This window comes from Manis pentadactyla, chromosome 1 (genome assembly GCF_030020395.1).
Source record: "Manis pentadactyla isolate mManPen7 chromosome 1, mManPen7.hap1, whole genome shotgun sequence".
NCBI classification, from domain to species: Eukaryota; Metazoa; Chordata; class Mammalia; order Pholidota; family Manidae; genus Manis; species Manis pentadactyla.
In genome coordinates this window covers 215,775,066-215,794,574 of record NC_080019.1, presented here as the reverse complement: position 1 = coordinate 215,794,574, position 19,509 = coordinate 215,775,066, and the positions used below count along the sequence as shown (strand labels likewise).

Below are 19,509 nucleotides of genomic sequence, written 5' to 3'. Positions count from 1 at the left end.
CACTACTTCATATTGGTTGTACTAGATTCAAATTCCACTACCGTGTCTGAGGTGTCTGTAAAACCCTGCCTGTCTATTCACAGGCATTAATGCCATTATTTTGTTAATACATCCCCAAATCTAGGAGAGCTGAGTAAGTTCAGGCTATCACTTCAATAAGGCCAAGGGAAATGTCCTTTATTTAAATTGTATTTGAAGAACAAGTTCATGATCATTTTTTCTAACAAAACATACAGAATTTTTAAATATGAAACTCACTTTCTTAGGGATATCCAGATATTCACTAATATAAAGCAAATAATATAACTGGTAATTATTTTTAAAAATGGAGTCATTTAGATCACAACTTCAGTAGAGCTGTCTTGATTATGGTAGCCAGCACTTTATGTATCATCCTCAGGAGATAACAGGCCTCGTTGAGAACTGGGTCTAACCTCTACTCTTAACCTCTCAGCAACATCACTGCTTAGTAACTTTTTCAAATTCCTCATTTGGTTTCATTTCTTAATACTTCAAAATACTTCAAACAATCAGTCAATGAGTAACCACATTCATAAGCATCCAAAATAATTTTTAAATTTCCATTTATTTCATTTCATTTAAATTTTGCCGATTTAGTGAAATTAAATTTCCTTGTAATACTTCTTTTCTCTACTTCATTTGTTCCCCCATCTGCACACATCACTCTGTTATTCCCATCCACTTCTTACAGGTTAACAAGCCAAGAGAACTGGTATTCTTCCAGTTTCCTCCCATTTTTATAAATTTAATTTTATTTAAACATACATGTATACATTCACACATGCATATTCATGCACACATATATACCTAATAAAGTATTTGTCATTGATTTTTAAAATTTAAAGACACTGATTTTTCTGAAGTTTGCTATCCTTATTCAATAATAACCAATAAAAATATCACCAAGTCAACTGGCACAGCTTTAACACACCACTTTTAATGGTTACACAACATACTATGAATATATGCACCAAAATGTTTTCAACCCTTTCCAACACTTCAATAGTTATCATGTAACAAAGACACATACACACACACACACACTTTCATTGATATGGAATAGATTCCAGAAATAAAAATATGTGTAACATAATTTTTAAAATAATAGACAATATCAGATTGCTTTACTAAAAGAATGAAACAGTTCATATGTCTACCTGGCAAGCAAATATCATCACTTTTTCTCTTTTGCCCTGACTACCATGGATTTGAGCATCTTTTAGTACATTTACCAGTTCCTTTCTTTACTTTTTTGAGCTGTCTGTTTATTCCTTTGTTTATTTCTATTGAGCTGTTTATATAGAAGTAGAAGTTACGAATTATCACAGATACTAACGTTTTGCCTGTCATCCACTTAGCAAATTTTCTTCAACATATTTTCCACTGATTCTTATTATGCTAATATTTTCTATGTAAGAGTTTTAAAGTTTCAAACAGACAATCTGTCTGTATTTTCTTTCTATTTCCTGCATTGTTATCTTAAGAATATGTTCATGCCATTAAACATGTAGCCTCTTAAATGCCCTAATATTTTATTTTTTTTATATTAAATCCTTAATCCATACAGAATTTAAAAATATATATTAAATTAGGGTAATTAACATATTTCTAATGCAGGGGGGTAAGGGCCCCAACATTGATTTTACTCCAGATGGATAGCCATTTGTGCCAGCACTCCTCCTGAAATAATGAATCATCCATTTACCACTAAATTGAAATGCCACCTTTGGTATATATCAAATTCTCACATATACTAGAATCTATTTCTTGATTTTATATTCTAGTCCACCAATATGTTTGTCTACTCTTCTGCCAAATTATGTAGCTTTGGTTATATTAAGTTTTGGGGAAATAATGGTGATCAAAGTCATCCTTGCCTGTTTCTTGATTTAAACCCTAGGTACATAGCTTTTATCATATCTAAACACTTTCTGTTTATATTTTATCTACATATTAAATGAGGAATGGCAACCGATCCTGATCGGATGGTGTTTCAGTGTGTGTCTTCTATGGTCATATGGTTTTTACAAACTAATTTACTGACTCAGATAACGTAGTGAACTACTCTTACATACCTGGAATAAACCTTCCTTGGTCAGTTATTGTCTTATTGTCCTTTTGGAACACAGATGGATTCCAACTGTTAATATTTTAGTTGGAATTTTTGCACTTTAGTTAGAATTCCTTTTGCTGAAATCACATGTAATTGGTCATTTCCTTCTTATAAAACATATCAGCTTCTGACATTAATATTGATTACACTTCATAATTATGAATTGCTGAACTTCCTATATCTTTCCAGGGCACTCACATAGGATAGACAACAGTACACATTTATAGTCTTGCCCCAGGGACATGGAATCTCTTCCTCCCGTGGATAAAATATAGTTTCAAGGGACCTTACAATGTGCACGTTCAGCACAACATGTACCAGTAACAACACAATAATCAGATCAAATGAACAAGATATGGCAGATATTAGAGGCCTTAATATAAAGCACGTATTCTGGAAGGTGAGAGGGAAAGTCTACCTATACCCATTGGTCAGTCTCATAGCTGAACTTCCATAAAACTTTCAGAGTACGGGAAGACATTTCTGCCAAATTATAGAAGAAATTATTGCATTGTCAAACCTCCCACAACTAGGTAGGCATCTTTTTCTTCTGAGTATTTCTCTGACCTGTTTACCAGGAGACTGCCCAAGTTGCATGGGCCCAGAGCAGGAAAATACTGCAGCAGACTGAAGTAGAAGTGCACAGGCCATCTGACCTGGCAGATGGTATAGTTTTAAAGGTTATCAGTGGTGGCTAAATGCATTCTATAGTTTCTGGCAAGTCCCAACAGGAGAATCCTAGCACATCCTTGCAGGGTCCTGGAACAAGGGTGTGCCATCTGCAGTGGAGAATTATACACCAATTGAAAAACAGCTCTTGAAGAGCTACTGTTCCCTGGTAAAGAGAGATGCCTGATAATGTGACATTACATGACGATTCTGACAAAACTGCCCATCGTAGCCTTGTTCAGTTGGACCCAACAATCCATAGGCTCAGGCAGCCACAGCAGAAATCCATCATAACATGGAGGTGGTATTTCTGGCATCAGGCATGAGCAGGGTCAGGCCAGAGCCAGCTGTTGGTGTGGGTACAAGTCAAAAGTACACTACAGCACCACTTCTTCAGTCAGAGATGACCCTGAAAGGCAGCAGTGAAGGGAAATCTTCACAAAGAGCAGCATACCTATCTTCTGGTAAAAAAGAAGTATCCCAAGAAAAGAATATATATGGAGTAATAGGCAGTGGGAAACAGCTTGGCTCACTGGTCAGCAGCCTAAAAGAAGAAAGATTAGTAGATCAGAGATGGGGTGACCTGCAGAGCAGGAATGTGAACAGAAATGCAGGAGCGGGCACAAAAAGCAAAGATCTCAGTATTACAAGGTAACACACAACAGAGAGGCACCAAATAACCAAGGTAGGCAGAATAGCACGCCAGCTTTATGATATCACCCAGCTTTGTCACCAGCCACCACAGGGCTGGCACAATGAGCATACAAATGGAGTTGCAGCACAGATGGAAGTCACGGATGGGGACCAAAAGCAGGGTCTGCCTAATAACCAAAGTACACCAAACTGCCATCAGGAGAGCAGTGTTGTGCAGCTATATGGCACCATCCCACAAGGAAGTGAAAAACTACATGGCAGTAAGCTGATTACATCAGACTCCCCCATCCTGGAAGGTGCAAGAATTCATCTTGGCAGAAAGTGATCTATATTCCATGCATACATTCGCCTTTTTTTTGCTGATTGGTCTTAACTAGTTCCACTATACAAGGACTTACAGAGCATCGGAATCATCCGATAGGAGATCACATATAATACCACATCAGATCAAGCACATCCCTGTGCAGATCCTCCGTGCTCTGCCTATTCATCTCTCCCTTCCCCTTAAACCCTAGAAAATACTGATTTTTTTATTGTCTCCATAGTTTTGACTTTTCCAGTATGTCATACAGTTGGAATCACACAGCATGCAGACTTTTCAGATTGACACATTACTTAGTAATGTGCATTTAAGGTTCTTCCATGTCCTTTCATGATTTGATAGCTCATTTACATTTAGTGCTGAGTAATATTCCATAGGCTGTGTTTGTTTATACATTCACCTACTAAACGACATCTTAGTTGCTTCCATGAAATTATGAATAAAGCTGCTATTAACATCTGTGTGCAGGTTTTTGTGTGAATGTAAGTTCCCAACTCATTTGGGTAAAACTGCATTGTGTGGCAAGAGTATATGTACCTCTGTAATAAGCAGACAAACTGCTTCCAAAGTGACTGGACCATTTTGCATTGCCACCAGGAACAGATGAGAGTTGTTCTTCTTCCATATTCTCAATCATATTTGGTGTTGTCAGTGTTTTGAATTTTGGCCATTTTAATGGGTATACAGTAGTATCTCATCACTGTTTCCATTTGTATTTCCCTGAGAACTTTCTATATACTTATTTGCAATCTATATATCTTTTTTGATGAGGTATCTATTAAGGTCTTTGGCCCATTTTTTAAATCAGATTGCTCATTTTCTCATTGAGTTGTAAGAGTTTTTTATGGAGTGGGTCACAGACCTTTATCAGATATGTCCTTTGTAAACATTTACTCGCAGCCTACAGCTTGTCTTCTAAGTATCTTAAGCATGTTTTCATGTGCTTATTGGCTATTTATGTATTTTCTTTGGAGAAAAATCTGTTAAAATCCTTTGCCTGTTTTTTAAAATCAGGTTGTGTTTTTATTGTTGTATTGTAAGAATTCTTGATGCATTTGGCTTCAAGTTTCTTATCAGGTATTTGATTTCTAAGTATTTTATTTGATTCTGTGGCTAGTCTCTTCACTTTCTTAATGGTGTCCCTTAAAACACAGACATTTATAATCCAATGAAGCCCAACTTATGTCTCTTGTCTTGGTCACTTAGATGTCATATATAAGAAACCAGTGCCTAATCAACAGTCATTAAAATTTACACTGAAGTCTTCTTTCAAGAGTTTTATAGTTTTAGCTCTTACACTTGGGTTTACAATCTACTTTTCAGTAATGTGGTGTCTTGTGTGAGCTAGGAAAATTAATTATTTTACATGTGATCCCCAACTGCCCCCACACTCTAATGGTATTCTGAAGGTCCACTAAAGTATCAGTTTGTAGAAGATTCCCTGCAAGATCAAGGCATCCTCTTCTAGGACACAGAATATACCCTAAATCAATGACTGTCATATGGGACTATGTCTTCAATAGATTTAGGAACCAAGGGGTACAAGCAAGCAGATGTATTCTCACTTATGACTCTCCCTGACCCACAAAGGAAATTCCTTTTTCCCATTTGCTGAAACTGAGGATTTAAGAAACCTTGGTCCCAGAAAAGGAACATTTCCACTGGGGGACACACCTAGAGTCCTTTGAACTTTAAGATAGTTTCTGCCTTGTCACCTCAGGGTCCTCATAGCAGAGGTCAGTAGACAAAGAAAGAAGGAAAGAAAATGCAGGTCAAAGAGAATAAAAAATGGGTAGTAAAGGGGAGAGATGGTGTCTCTACAGGCACTTATTTATACAGCAGTTGTAAACATATTATCTGTAAAATAATATACAGATTTTGTACCTGAAGACCGGACACAGTGAATAAAGTACTTTGTCCCATTAGCTGTCCCCTGATAAGTTTCTACAAGAAAAGAGACCAACAAGAATCTTAGAGAAGCTGTTTCCAAAACCTATTACATAAAGTAAGTGGATGTGTTCAACACAAGGGGTGGATTAAAGTAGTTTCCTTAAGAATGAGGTATATTTATTACCTCAGCTGCTGGAAATACAGATGATTGAGTCCCTCAATAGAAACTGTCTTCAGCCAATGAGAGTCACCTTACTCAAAGCTGTCCCTCCATCCTTTGGGACTGCATGCAATTATTGCTTTTTGTATGGTCCATAAAGATTCAGTCCCATGCCTCAAGGAAGAGCAACCCTTAAGGGCCAGCCCAGCCCAGATCTCCCCACAGGACAAGCTGAGGCCTCTAATACAAATTCCTATAATTCACCTCCCTTCTAGAATCTATCCTATTTTCTTTACTCTCTCACAGGAGCTAATCCTGAGAGCACTTCCTATATGCACATCTCTGACTCAGAGTTAGTCTCCCAAGGAATACAATCTCAGGCACATTCCAATTTCAAGAGTAAATTTTTCCAACATTCCTCAGCAACTATCTGTGACATATCCCTGTATCTTTGTGCCATATACTCAAAATGATGCTCTGTGGTATGCAAAGCCCTCCTATTGAATATATGTTTCAAACAACAGTACATCATTTTAAGAATTGAATGGGAAAAAGAACAGCCGAGAGACGATTTGCAGTCTTTGGTACAATGGACTGGGATTTGAGTCCCTGATCTGCTATTTACTGTCCATTTGACCTTGGCTAATCACTTAACATCCTGTATCGTGTTTACTTCATCTGGACCATGGGATTAATAATAGTAATACATTCATCTTAAGAACTAAATAGCCAAAAGCATAGAAAAGTACTAAGCATAGAGGTTCAATGGGTATCAGCTATTATTATTTTCATAATTAATATTATTACTAGAAAAACACACACACAGCTCCAGTTCTGGCATGGTTAAACTTCACAACATTTCCTTGTCTAACTTGGACCTCAGATTCCTCAACAGCAAAATGAAGAAAACAAATGAAAAGTTGCTAAACTATCTTTATGCTCCAGAAAAACCTGATTCTTTAGATGTCGGGACCTGAATGATTTGCATCAGTGAGGTTTTGGTATGAAATATCCCTAAGATGTAGACGATTTCCCTGAAGAGAAGGAAAAGCACTGGCCACCCCTGCTCCTCTGGGGCCTCATTAAAGCCTTGCTCCCCAGCACTCGGAGGATTCCTCCTTATCAGGGAGCCGCCATATGTGGCAGTCCTGTGTACCTGGTGACTTACACAGCCTACCTCTACCAGCAGGGAGCTTCGTGGCTGGCAGTCGGTCCTGACAGAACTGAAGGGTAAACAAAGGAGAGTAAATTAGCTAAGACACACACAACAAACCTGGAATTTTAAAAAAAGCAGTATTTTAGTACTTGTGCACGGCTCAAAGAGAAAAACAGTAAAGGAAGAAAAATATTCTCCTTAGAAGACGTGAAAGCACAGCCATCCTATTTGTATTTTGTTTCTTCTTTTGGCTTCCTGACCGTATTAAACAATTGCTTAATATAATAAGATACAGAAGTTGTGGCTTCCCAAAGTGTTCTTTCAGTGACCCACAGCCAGAACCACAGAGGTAACCATTTCAGTTACAATGAAATTTAACATTAGAGACACTGGGGGGCTGGCAATATCCCTCCTTCCAAAATAATTCTCTCAGTCCAGAATATGCATCTTCAAGGAAAAGTTAAGATCTTGTATCATTCATTCAGAGTGGCAACTCAATAAGCCTGTTATTTTTAAAGGCACCCACATGGACTAGATGACCATAAATGATGCCAACATACAGCGTACTGCTCAGCCTCAGATGCCAGACAACCTGGCTGCATATGTCAGCCATGGATCTACTGGCTGATACCACCGGGCACACCACTGCACTCTTTCCACCATCACTTCCTCCCCCAGAACAGGAATTTAACAGTAACACCTGCCTCTTGAGGACGAGATAACCTAATACCAAGGGAGCACTGAATGGCAGGCCTGGTACAGGCTAACTGCCTGATAAGGTTATTGTTTATTACGGATGACGTTATTATCAACAGCAACCAAAACAGAGGACAGATTTCATTACACATGCCTCAGGTGCCTTAGCTGCCTACAAGTGCTTTACAATTTTTAGTTTTGTATATGACATAAAATTACATATAAATTTATTGCATATATACATACATAGCACATGCAGGTATACACATGCACACATACACACAATTACAGAAATTTAGAAATAATCTATCCTCACCTCTCCCTCTGCGGGCAAGCACCCCAGTCCAAACTACCCTAATCTCAACAGGACTACTGAAACTGACATTTAATATCTGTGTGCTTCTACTCTTGCCCTCCTTTCCAGTTCCCTGCCCGCAGGCAATGTTCAAAACCTAATCAGCACCTGTTACTCCTCTGCTTAAAATTCTCAATGGCATCCCATTGCCCAGAGTAAAATCCAGACTCCTGGCCATGGGCCACAGGGGCCTACATACTCTGGTCCCTATCTCTCCCATAACCTCCTCACCCCCTCTTTTTTCACCCACAGACTCCTTCACTACACTCTAGTCACAGGGCCCTTCATCCTTCTCTTCAAGTAAGTCAAGTTTATTCCCTCCTCAAGGTACTGGCACTTGACACAGTTGATCTGGAAATCCTCCTCTGCCCCAACTTCCGATGGCTTTCTTTTCATATCATGGTTCGGGCCTCTGCTCAGGAGAGGCCTCCTTACGGAGGGTCCTCCTTCCCTTACCTCCCCCATTGCAAAACGTCGTTCTGCCCTCCTATCCATTTATGTTTACATTTTAGCCAGCATGGAAGCCCCATGAGAGAGAACTGGGGTGCTCCTATCCTACCCTCAGTGCCCTCTACAAAACTTTATGTGTGGTTAGAACTCACCTGACACTTTGCAAATGAGTGAATTCTTGAAATAACTTTCTAAAGAGGAAATGCCTTCTTATAAACCAGAACAACATATAATCTTTTTTTACAGAAACATATTTTATTTTTATTTCCAGGGACCATGTATTTTGTAAACAAGAAAGGCTGAATTGGATTTAGCATTCAAAATGCAAGACCACACGATCTTTAGAAAACATTTTCAGGAGAAACGAAGTGAGCTATTCAGAAACCTGACTCATCCAGAGCAGTTATTCACCTAAACCCTTGAGGCTGAGATTCTATAAGCCTTTGGCATTTTCCCCCATACTTCCACCAGCCTTCTCATTTCCACTAGAAATGATTGACAGAAAAAAAAAATTGCTGGCATGTTTGCAGGCAATGGATTCTAGCATTTATGACTAGTTGTGAAAATAAACACATTCAGATTTCTACACAATCGGGTCCACATACCAATAAATTAAGTCTTGTTTTTGTTGCATCTGGTGTTAATTTCATGATTTCCCGAAGTATACTGTTTTTCTCCCTTTAAAATTTTTCACTTTCTGTTGTTTTCTTCCTTTTTTAAATCTTCCTTTTGGTGTCTGCTTCATAAACTTCAAAAAGCAAAAGCACACGCGTCATTGTTATTTTTTCTGTTTGCCCAACAATCAGATGCTATGGCAACAGCACCCAGAAAATTATTACTGAAAATAATTAGGGCTTAGGCATGGACACAAATTATATCCAGGTAGTAAACTCAGAAGGGAAAACAAGGGGCTAATGGTGGGCCTATGCAGGTAAATCCTGTTGCTCAAAAACAAGCTCATGGCAGCCTGTGAAGGCTTTTATAACACTTGGAAACACCGGCCACACGTGGTCTTTCCTCCTCCGCCTCCCTCCTCGCTGTTACAGATCAGCCCTGAGCTGTGTCTGGATCCTTCACACAAACACATTTCCAGAGCACATGCACTCCAGTCACCGGGAACGCCTCTCCCTCCGGGATGTGCCACCTTTTCCAATCTTTTCTTTCAAAGCAGTTCAGAAAGAAGAAAGGAAACAAAAATTACTGTATGCGACCTTAAGGGTGATCCCTTGAGTTTTAAGTGCGGTTACAAGCAGTTGAAATTGCAAAGCCCACAGTGAGCTTCTATTAGAAAGGCTATGAGACACGGAGGCGTCCCTGGCAGACAAAGCTGTAATGCCCGCCTGAGAATAAGGACAAAGCGGCTGCAGATGTTCTGTCTGTTAGACTGCCTGATTAGCTCCACATTCCAATGCATCGGGCCACTCAACAGTAGGCTGCCCCACTGTTCCCTTTCGAGGGATGGCATTAAACAGCACACCTGCTACAGATGCTGGGTTCCATCTATTTGTTTCTACACAGTCCATGGTCCATGATTCAAAACACCTCTTCTTTAGTACTTTTCTTGGTTGCCAAGCTGCAGATGTGTCTGCTTTCTCATTTCCTTTCTTCAGAATACCTTTTTCATTTGAAACTGAAAAAGCCCAATGGGTGAAAAATTCCACATGAGCTCTTCAAATAGTGGGAGGTAAAAAGAAATACATTACCACCTATGGAAAAGGTCACATCTCCAAGTGCCAAGTTCTGTGATGTTACCATTAAGGAGTAATGGCGTCCCTCTGACAGTCACCCTAACGTTTCTATTACAGGTATTGACGTGGAGTGGACTCTCGCCATTCTACTGGGCAGCCAGCAACCTCATTCCCTACGTATGAGAAAACACCCCCTAAATTCTGAGACAGAACCCCCAGAAGAGAACTTCAATTGCCAGAAACCTATTTTCCCAGACTCTGTTGCATCTGTGATGTAGCACATGACCTAGACTGACCAGCAAATACGCTCACCCCAGACTTTGAATAGGAAGCTTATGCACAGAGTCACATGGACTGACAACATTTATCTTAGTGGAGAGTGGTGGCAGTGCCATTCACTTTCTAGCAGCAGGTCTAGCACCTGAATCTGAGATTGGCCGTGGTATTTCTGATATAAGCTGTAAGGTCTATGGCGTTCTTGATGTTCTTGGCTGTGTAAATTCTTGGCTTGGCTCTCTGGCCCTCAGAGATATTTTCTCCTTGATTTATCCAACATCCTTTAAATAAATTCCCTCTCTGTTTAAACATCCAGAGTCATTTTCTATTGCTTACAATTAAGAACCCTGACAGATGCAGCCAGAGCAGAACAATGATATGTGATTGTTCAAGGATAGGCTGGTACAAAGGAACACATCACACAGTGGCCCGGATAAGACACAGCTTATTCCTCTCTTAACAATATGGACTTCAGTAGCTCTGTACCCTGGAGTCACTCACAAATCTAGGTTCCTTCTAGCTTCTACCATCATCCTCCCCTTCAAGGTCATATGTAGCTTCTACCACTCCCACATTTCAAACCAGAGGGAAAGGAAAAGAGTCAAGTGGAGCATAAACAGTTTTCTTTTTTTGCATTTATTGCCTAATGCTGCACAAACTGTGTGGCTTAAAACAACATACATTTATTATCTTGCAGTTCTAAGGGTCAGAAGTATAAAATAGATTTAATGGGTTAAAGTCAAGGTGTCAGTAGGGCTGTGTTTCTTCTGCCGACTTCAGGAGACAGTCTGTATCCTTGCCTCCCAGTTCCCAGAAGCTGACTGCATTTCTTGGCTCATGGTCCCTTCCTCCATCTTCAAAACCATCACTCCAACTTCTGTCCCCATCACCACACCTCCTCTTTGACTCTGACCTACCTGCTCCCTCTTATAAGGACACTTTCGATTACATTGGGGCCACTTAGATAATCCAGGTACCACCTAAACAGCCTTAATCACATATAGAAAGACCTTTTCCATAAGAGGTAACAAATGGATTCATGGGTTTCAGTGATTAGGATGTAGATATGTTTGGGGAACTATTATTCAGCCAGCCACAAAGTGGAACCTATCATTTTTGTTCACATGCCACCAGTCTGAAACTAGCCACAGAGCCATACCTGGGTGCAAGAGAGCCTGGAAATTTCAGCCTTGTAGCATGTATCCTGCCCAAACTCAGTGACAGTGGTAAAGGGTAAGGGTTCCTGTAAGGGAGATGAGATGAATGGAAACTGGCTGTGCCTTGCATGGTTGTCCTAGCAGGAATGAGATGGCACAGTCTAACGGCAAAATTGAGGAGAGTTTAATACAGGAACTCTTCACAAATGTATGAACAACATTAAGAAAAATCATCACGGGGTATTATCCTAAAATTAGCAACAACTGAGAGCTCTTACCATCATAGGCCTAAAGGGACAAAGGAAGGTAGGTACCCTGATATCTTAGGGCTTCCATAAAAAATTACCACAGTTGACTTTAAACAACATAATTTTAACCTCTCAATGTTTTGGAGGAAAGAAGCCTCAAATAATGGGTATTGGAAAGGCCACATTCCAGGGAAGAGTCCTCTCTTGCCCTTTCTATCTTCTGATGGTCACTGGCCATCGTTGGCCTTCTTTGGCTTTTGACAACATAACTGTACCTCTTGCCTCTGTGTTCACTTGGTCCTGTTCCCTGTGTTTCTTCTGGATTTCAAATATCCCTCCCTTAGAGACTGAACACCAGCCACTGGGTTTGGGGTTCACCCTCATCCAGTACAACTTCATCTTAAGTTGATTGCATGTGCAAAGATCCTCTTGCCGAACAAAGTCACATTCATAGGTGCAGGGAAATAGGATATTAACACATCATCCTGAACAATACAATGCAACCCCCAAGAGAAGGAAGGTCACCAGACCCTGGAGAGGGGAATTCTAGCTTAAGAAGGGGCTGCTTCACAGAAGCTGTGGCCTCTGATGCAAGAACACAGCCAACTTACAGCAACCCAACATGGAAGCAGGTGATGTAGTAACAATTCTGACTGTCCTCTTCTCTCACACTCTGACCTCCTGCCCTCTATTGGCTGGACTCTAGTAACTAGAGTTGGATAGGGGCAGCAAGAAAGTCCTTAACAGAATCTTGTGCAGGCCTTCTTCTGCAGGCTTCAGAGGACAGTCTGTATCCTTAGGGCTGGATAGGGTTGCACAGTGGATGCAAAAAAGTGAAGTCCACACTGGGGACACTTTATGTTCCTGCCAGAGGGATCCTCATGAACATAACACCTAAAGTGGTTTCTAAATCATTGATAGATGAATATCAAAGTTGAAATCAATTCAACATGTGTGAGTTCTGGCTATGTGGCATGGACCACCTCAAACACTAGAGTAACTACAGAATCTGAAATAGGGCATCTATCATGATTTAGCTACTGGGGAGCAGGGAGCACTTGAATATTCTCCAGGCAGGGGGAAGAGGGACCTTTTTCAAATCTTATGAAGATAAAGGTGGCGTCTTTTTCAAATGGTAATTTCCTCTGATGACAACATGATAATACTCTGGGTATCTGTTTTTAAGATGCTCTGAGGTACAAGGAGGAGACACACAGCTAAACAAAAACAATTTGATGGGGGTTCTAAGAGTATGTAAAAGAGCTAAGAGAATACAAATGAGGGAGCAATTAGCCGGGTTCAATACTCTGATGGTTTTAATTTACTGGATTCCCACTCTGAAAAATTGGTAATCTATGAAAAATAAATACAGAAAAATCTGCATTAGCAAGATTTAAAAAGCTCTCTATAAACTGGGAGTTACTAATTGAGGTCCACTTGGTGACTTCTCAAAATCCTCCTAATAGCTGTTCCTAAATTCTCTAAACCAAGTAATTCCTAAGCATTTAGAAATAAGCAGTATCAATTTTCTACTTGTGAAAAACTGAGAATATTATACCAGTGCCAGCCAGTATAGAAACCCATTCTTTTAATGGCATTAAAAAAATTATGAGACATTTGAGTAGGGATTCTTCAATGATATAATGAAGCAAATGGGAATTTTCTCATCTGTATTTAAAGCTTAATGCAGACTCTCAATGTACCTATGCACTTTGTGTCCAGTGTATGCACAGGAATGTGAGCACATCTGTATGTGTTTGGAGAAAATTATTTCCTCCACTCCTTTCATGTGGACAAAATCCATTAATTTAATAATGCACCTTCTAATTTTCCTGCTCCAGGGGATGTGGAGCAACTAACTGCTTGGTACAGTTGGAAACAATGAACTGAACACAATCAGCTTCTCTCCCTTGGTCCTAAGCTTACTCTGCGGCTCTTCTGTAACATGTTCTGTTCTGTGGTGAGGCCTAATCTTAGTCCAATTTTGCCTATTATGGGGTAAATACATCTGCTGATTCTAGCGTTAATCTTAACAAGCCTGCTTAACCAACAGAAATAAAGCCCTGTTCTCCAACTTAGGCTCTATGAGTAACAAAGATGACCGTTTGGTTTCTAGAGCATCTTTTCTACCTTATTCTCATTTTTCAGAATGTGAGTGGACAAACACGTTCCATTTATTGGGGAACCTCTCAAAAGCTACAATCTTCAGTTAGCTGTATTTGTGGTGCTATGAAGTAAACATCAAAGTATCAAAGTTGGTGAAGCAAATGCTTCTTACATGATAGCAAGACCTGCAGCTTTGAATCTTGGACTTCAGTGTACACAGGGCAAAGGGAAGGAACGTGATGGTTGGATAAAGCTTATAGGAGCCCTGGAGGGTTAAACAGCCACACCCCAGGAAAGAGGCTTCAAGCCTGGAGCCACATGGTATCTTGAACATGCAGGATTAGTGGTTATTGTTGGTATTCCATCTCAAGATCCATTTGGAATCATTTGACAAGTTCTGCATGCCTAGCCCCCAGTTTCTGCACACCCTGCCTTTAAAGACTCATACCTGTTACCTATAACCTCCTTTAAACCCTACCCTTTCATTGTTGGAGCTGCATCACCTTCAAATGCACAGAACACAAAGTGCCTGAGAATTACATCCCTTGGGTGACCCAAAGCCAGCAGCTGAATGGTGCAGAGGTATGAAAGCCCAGCTCGCTTACCTTAAAACAGCATAGTCTTTGGGAGTAATCACATGCCAGAGCTCCTTGTAGGATCAGCATGGGTGAGGACTTTGACTGATCTGCCCCACTGCCTGGCTTCTTCCCTTTTCCTATCCTTCTTCTCTGCTTCTAGAACATTCTCCCCTGAGCGCATCTCCTCAAAAAATCACTAGCACAAACTTCCTCAACTGGAATTCAGCTTGGGGGAATCTGACCTAAGGGTGAGAGATCAGAGCTTTGTCCCAAGCAGCTCTTTCCACAGAAACAGGAACTGGGCACAAAGACTTGGACAAGGTGAGTGGCTAGTTTCGAGCTTCATGTGCCAGCTGTGGCAGTAGACTGAGGCCAGCTAGACTGAGGCCAAGATCAGATTGCAGGGAAAAGAGCATTTTATAGGTCTTTGAGGCTTCGTGGCCGTAACAGTTTTTTGTTGCTCTTAATAGCATTTCTTCATTTGCCACCTAGGACTACAGCGCCAGACCTAGGAAAGCAGTCGTAAGTTAGGATACAATTTATTATGTTTTCTGGGCCAGAGGCAGGAAGTTGTGATAAGAAACTAATACAAAAGTCATTTTGCTTGTCCATGGTTCACAACTGAGAGCTCACAGATGATTACTCAAGTGCTTAAAAATATGTCCCTATAGATGAGGGTAGACGCAACATCTGGGCTCTGAGGAACATGCCAGAATAACTATAGAGATGCTGCATCGGGAGATAAAGCCCACACTCAACTCACTGCTGGACTGAGTGAAAATGATGAGATGTCTACTGGATAAGAAAGACAAAAGTATCTTAAATAAGATCTACTCATCTTAAATGAGTCCTTGTTTATTCAATAAGGCCTTAAATAAGGCTGCCATAGCTGCAACATTTTTTGAATTTGCATATTAATTTTCTATTGCTACCTAACAGATTTGCACACTTTTAGTGGTTTAAAACAACACTAATTTATGCTGTCATTTTCCCATGGGTCTGCAGTTTGGGCGGGTTTTGGCTTTGTCTCTGCTCGGGGCCTCACCAGGTGGACATTGAGGTGTCAGCAGGGGATGAGATCTCGCTTGAGCCTCAGGATCCTCCTTCAAGCTTACTCAGGTTGCTGGCAGAATTCAGGTCTTTGAAATTGTAGGACTGAGGTCCCTATTCTCTTACTAGCTGTCTACCAAGGACCACCCTCAGTTCCTAGACTAGTTCTCAGGTCCTTGACCAGAGGGACCCAAGGCAATTCACAACAGGGATGTTTGCTTCTTTCTAAGCCAAAGGAAGCTCCACTCTCTAACTTCCCCCTCTGCAGCCAGCCAGAGAAATGCTCTGCTTTTAGAGTCCAGATCCACCTGGATAATCTCTCTTTTGCCATATAATGTATCAATATCAGTGGAGTAAGATATCATTATATGCATACTGTACCACCTATACACAAGAAGACTGTATAAGACATCTATTTCAGGGGAATGGGAGTAGTGGGGAAATATGAGAATCCTGCTTATCATACTTTATAGAGCAACAATGTCTAAAATATGCTTCTTTGAGTTAGAAAACAGTATGCAAAGGTGGATTCTCCTACCAGGTATGGCAAATGGATAGTGTTAAATTTAATCTCCTACTGGGTAGGAGACAGAATTTCAGTTCATGAAGAGAATTCTGCAAGTTGAGTTGAAATCAGGATACTCTCTATGAGCAATTCTTGGTTTTAGAGCACTGGTTCTCAGGCAACATCAAATGCTGGGTTCTGCAAACATAATACTGCCTGAGATAAGGCCCTGGAGCCTAGAAACGGCCTTTTTTTTTTCTTTTTGTTAACTCAGATTATGTTGTAGTGGAGCTGATGCTGTGTGATAATCTTGTGTGTCATATTAACATTTTGGCTCTTTGAAAGCAAAGGGCATCAGAGTCTTGGCCTCAATTTCTAAGGTCCTCTTTCCTCTGACTGCAGGAGCTCAAGGATCACCAATTTTCTAAGGCATCATTTAGAATAAATTGGAGGGGACAGATTTGAAGGTCTATTGTTACCTAAGATTTTGAAATTATAACTTGAAGATGAGAAATTTGTAGATTTTACTTAATGTAAACAGAAATGTGTTAGTAGTTAACTTCTAAAGGAATTTAATCTTTAGACTTCACTTTTACTTTGGGAATAAGATAATGGAGTGAGCATTCTTATTTGAATTTAAGACATCTCTAAAATAATAAAAAATGGAATACAATAGAACAGAAATACCATAGTGGTCATATTTGCATGGATAAGTGCTTTTACATAAAACTATAATTTTTGAATTACATATATCTGTATACTTGTGCTTGGTTATTTTATAAATATATTTCCAACTGCAAGTTGCAGTAAAAGTAGTTTGAAAGCCATTTAATATATATAAAGTGTTTAAAGTGGTCTCTGGAACATAATCGGCATCACTGTATTTTAGACAGCATTACAATCAACAGCAGCTGCATAAGTGGCTCTCAACCTGAGCTGGACACTGAAACATCTCCAAAGCTTTAAATCACCTGGGGATGTTCATCCCATGCTCCCAGATTCTGTGACTGGCCTGGGATGTGAGCTGGGATTTTATGAAGATGGTGATTAAGCTTAGCAGTACAGACCTAAGACGTGGCCTTTCATTGCTCCTGTAACCCTGAAAAAGCCACTTAACTTCTCAGGACTACAGTTCCCTCATCTGTAATATGGGAATTATCCTACTGTCTGCTTTCATGGGGTCATTATGAAGATTAAGGGGCATAATATATATAAAGCACTTAGCAAAATGCCTGTGGTATATGTTCATAAAGTAGTAGCTATTATTCAGACATATTCAAACCTACAACAGGAAACATGGAACTCATGCATTTACTTAGGCTTTTTATCAAAATAATCTCATCATTTATTTAGATAAATATATGTTAACAATGATCACTTTATACACAGAAACCAGGAAACAAAACTTAAAGAACTTGGCACCTCTCTTTCATTAATGCCAATTGTGAATGGCTTTTGTTAACATAGTTTGTCACCTTCTTTTTGTTCAACTACTAGTTGCCCATGTCATCTTGACTCTTTCTGGCTTTGTAGCAGTCTTTTGCAACTATTCCCACCTATCAATTAGGACATAACATTTAATGTCTCACTGGAGCTTTGAGTCATATACTGACCTCTGCCTTAACTACTCCTCAATCTTCCCACTACCTGCCAAGGGCCCCAAGTCTTTGAGATTCTTCTCATCAACTTCTCTAGTGTTTCTGAGTTACTTCTAAATAATATAAAGGGTTGGCCTTGCTTCTCTACCATTTTTCTAAGAACTGCTACACACAAAGATCACCAATTTGTATACACGATGCATTTCAGGGCCCTGGGTCTCCAAAGATAGGTAAGTTAAAAGAAAATACCATTTTTCACCCATCAGGCTAACAAATGTTTTAAAATCTGATAGTATCAAATATCAGTAGAGAGTAGGCAAAGGAGAACTCTCTTGCACTGCTTGAGGGAGTGAAATTAATGCTGCTGCTACTTCGTTAGAAGGCAACTGGATATTATCAAAATTTAATTATTCTTGCACAACTTCACTTTGGAATATCGAATATAAAAGATATTCTCCCACATTTGAAGAAGGAGGCGTAGCCCAGGATATTCGCTGCAGCCCTGCCTATAATAACAAAAATCTAGGACCAACATAAATGTTTATCAGTAGGGGAATGGCTAATTAAACTCTGATATAGTCTACTATGAATTACCATGAAGAAACTAAAATGGGAGAGTTTGATCTTTTTACAACAAAACATAATGTTATGTTGATAAAAAGATGATCCAAAATGACACATGATGATAGCATTTGTGTAAAATATACAATGCCTTTCAGCTTCTCTCTGTGAGTTTGTGTGTGCGCCTGTGTACACACAAAAAGGGCCCACAACACACAAATTAAATTCTTAAATTTGTTGACTGGCAGAATAAACTATATCTGAGGGTGGCATGAGATCGGGTGGAGGATTGGGCAAGTTAAAGAAAGAAAAGCTCTTCAATTTTGCAAGCCATTATAAGCACCAGCTCCAAAACACCAGACTGTCACACAGTAAGCTCCATATATATTCTCTGTATTGATATTTCAGAATCTATATGATAAATCATAATTACCATTTGTATTTTGATCATGAAAGATAAATTTCTGTAGGTATGAAAGGTTAGGACAGACAATGCTAAAGCCAAAGCATTTGAAAATCCAGAAGTCACTGTCCACCTATGCATGAAAATGTTTTCAAAGGTCCATGACACATTAAAAGGGACTTCTGTAAGCAAAACAGGAAAGGCCATAATTAGAAACAAGAAAATTATGAAAGAAAAAATTTCTCTGGTAAAGCATACATAAACTAGTGGTAGTAGATCAATCACTCAAATCTACTATGAATGTTAAAAGACAAAAGTGGTATAATAAAACCAAAAATATCTACAATAATTGGTTAAGGGATTCACAGAATTTTAAAAAAATGTAAAGTATGACTTCAAATACAGAAAACACAGAAGAAGGAAGTAAAAGTGTAATGCTTTTTGAATGTGTCTGAATTTAAGCAACCATTGACTTAAAATAGACTGCTGTATATATTGGGTGTTATATATGAACCTCATAGCAACCACAAACCAAAAACCTGTAATATACACACAAAAAAAAAGAAGAGGAAGGAATACAAGCATAACACCAACCACAGTCATCAATTCAATTCACAAAGGAAGAGAGCAATAAAAAGAACAGAGAAGAGCTACAAAAACAACCATAAAACAATTAACAAAATAGCAATAAGTACATACCTACTAATATTTACTCTAAATGTAAATGGACTTAATACTCCAATCAAAAGGCCTAAGGTAATCAAATCGATAAAAATGGATAAAAAATACTCCAATCAAAAGGCATAGGGTAACCAAATGGATATAGTATGCTGCCTAAAAGAATCTATATCTA

General features: G+C 39.4%; 1 protein-coding gene across 3 annotated transcripts in view; it reads right to left on the bottom strand.

The window, feature by feature from the left end:
* CNTN3 (contactin 3) overlaps positions 1–19,509 on the bottom strand; it is a 377,024-nt gene that overhangs the window by 321,255 nt on the left and 36,260 nt on the right. The gene's annotated exons all lie outside the window — the stretch shown is intronic.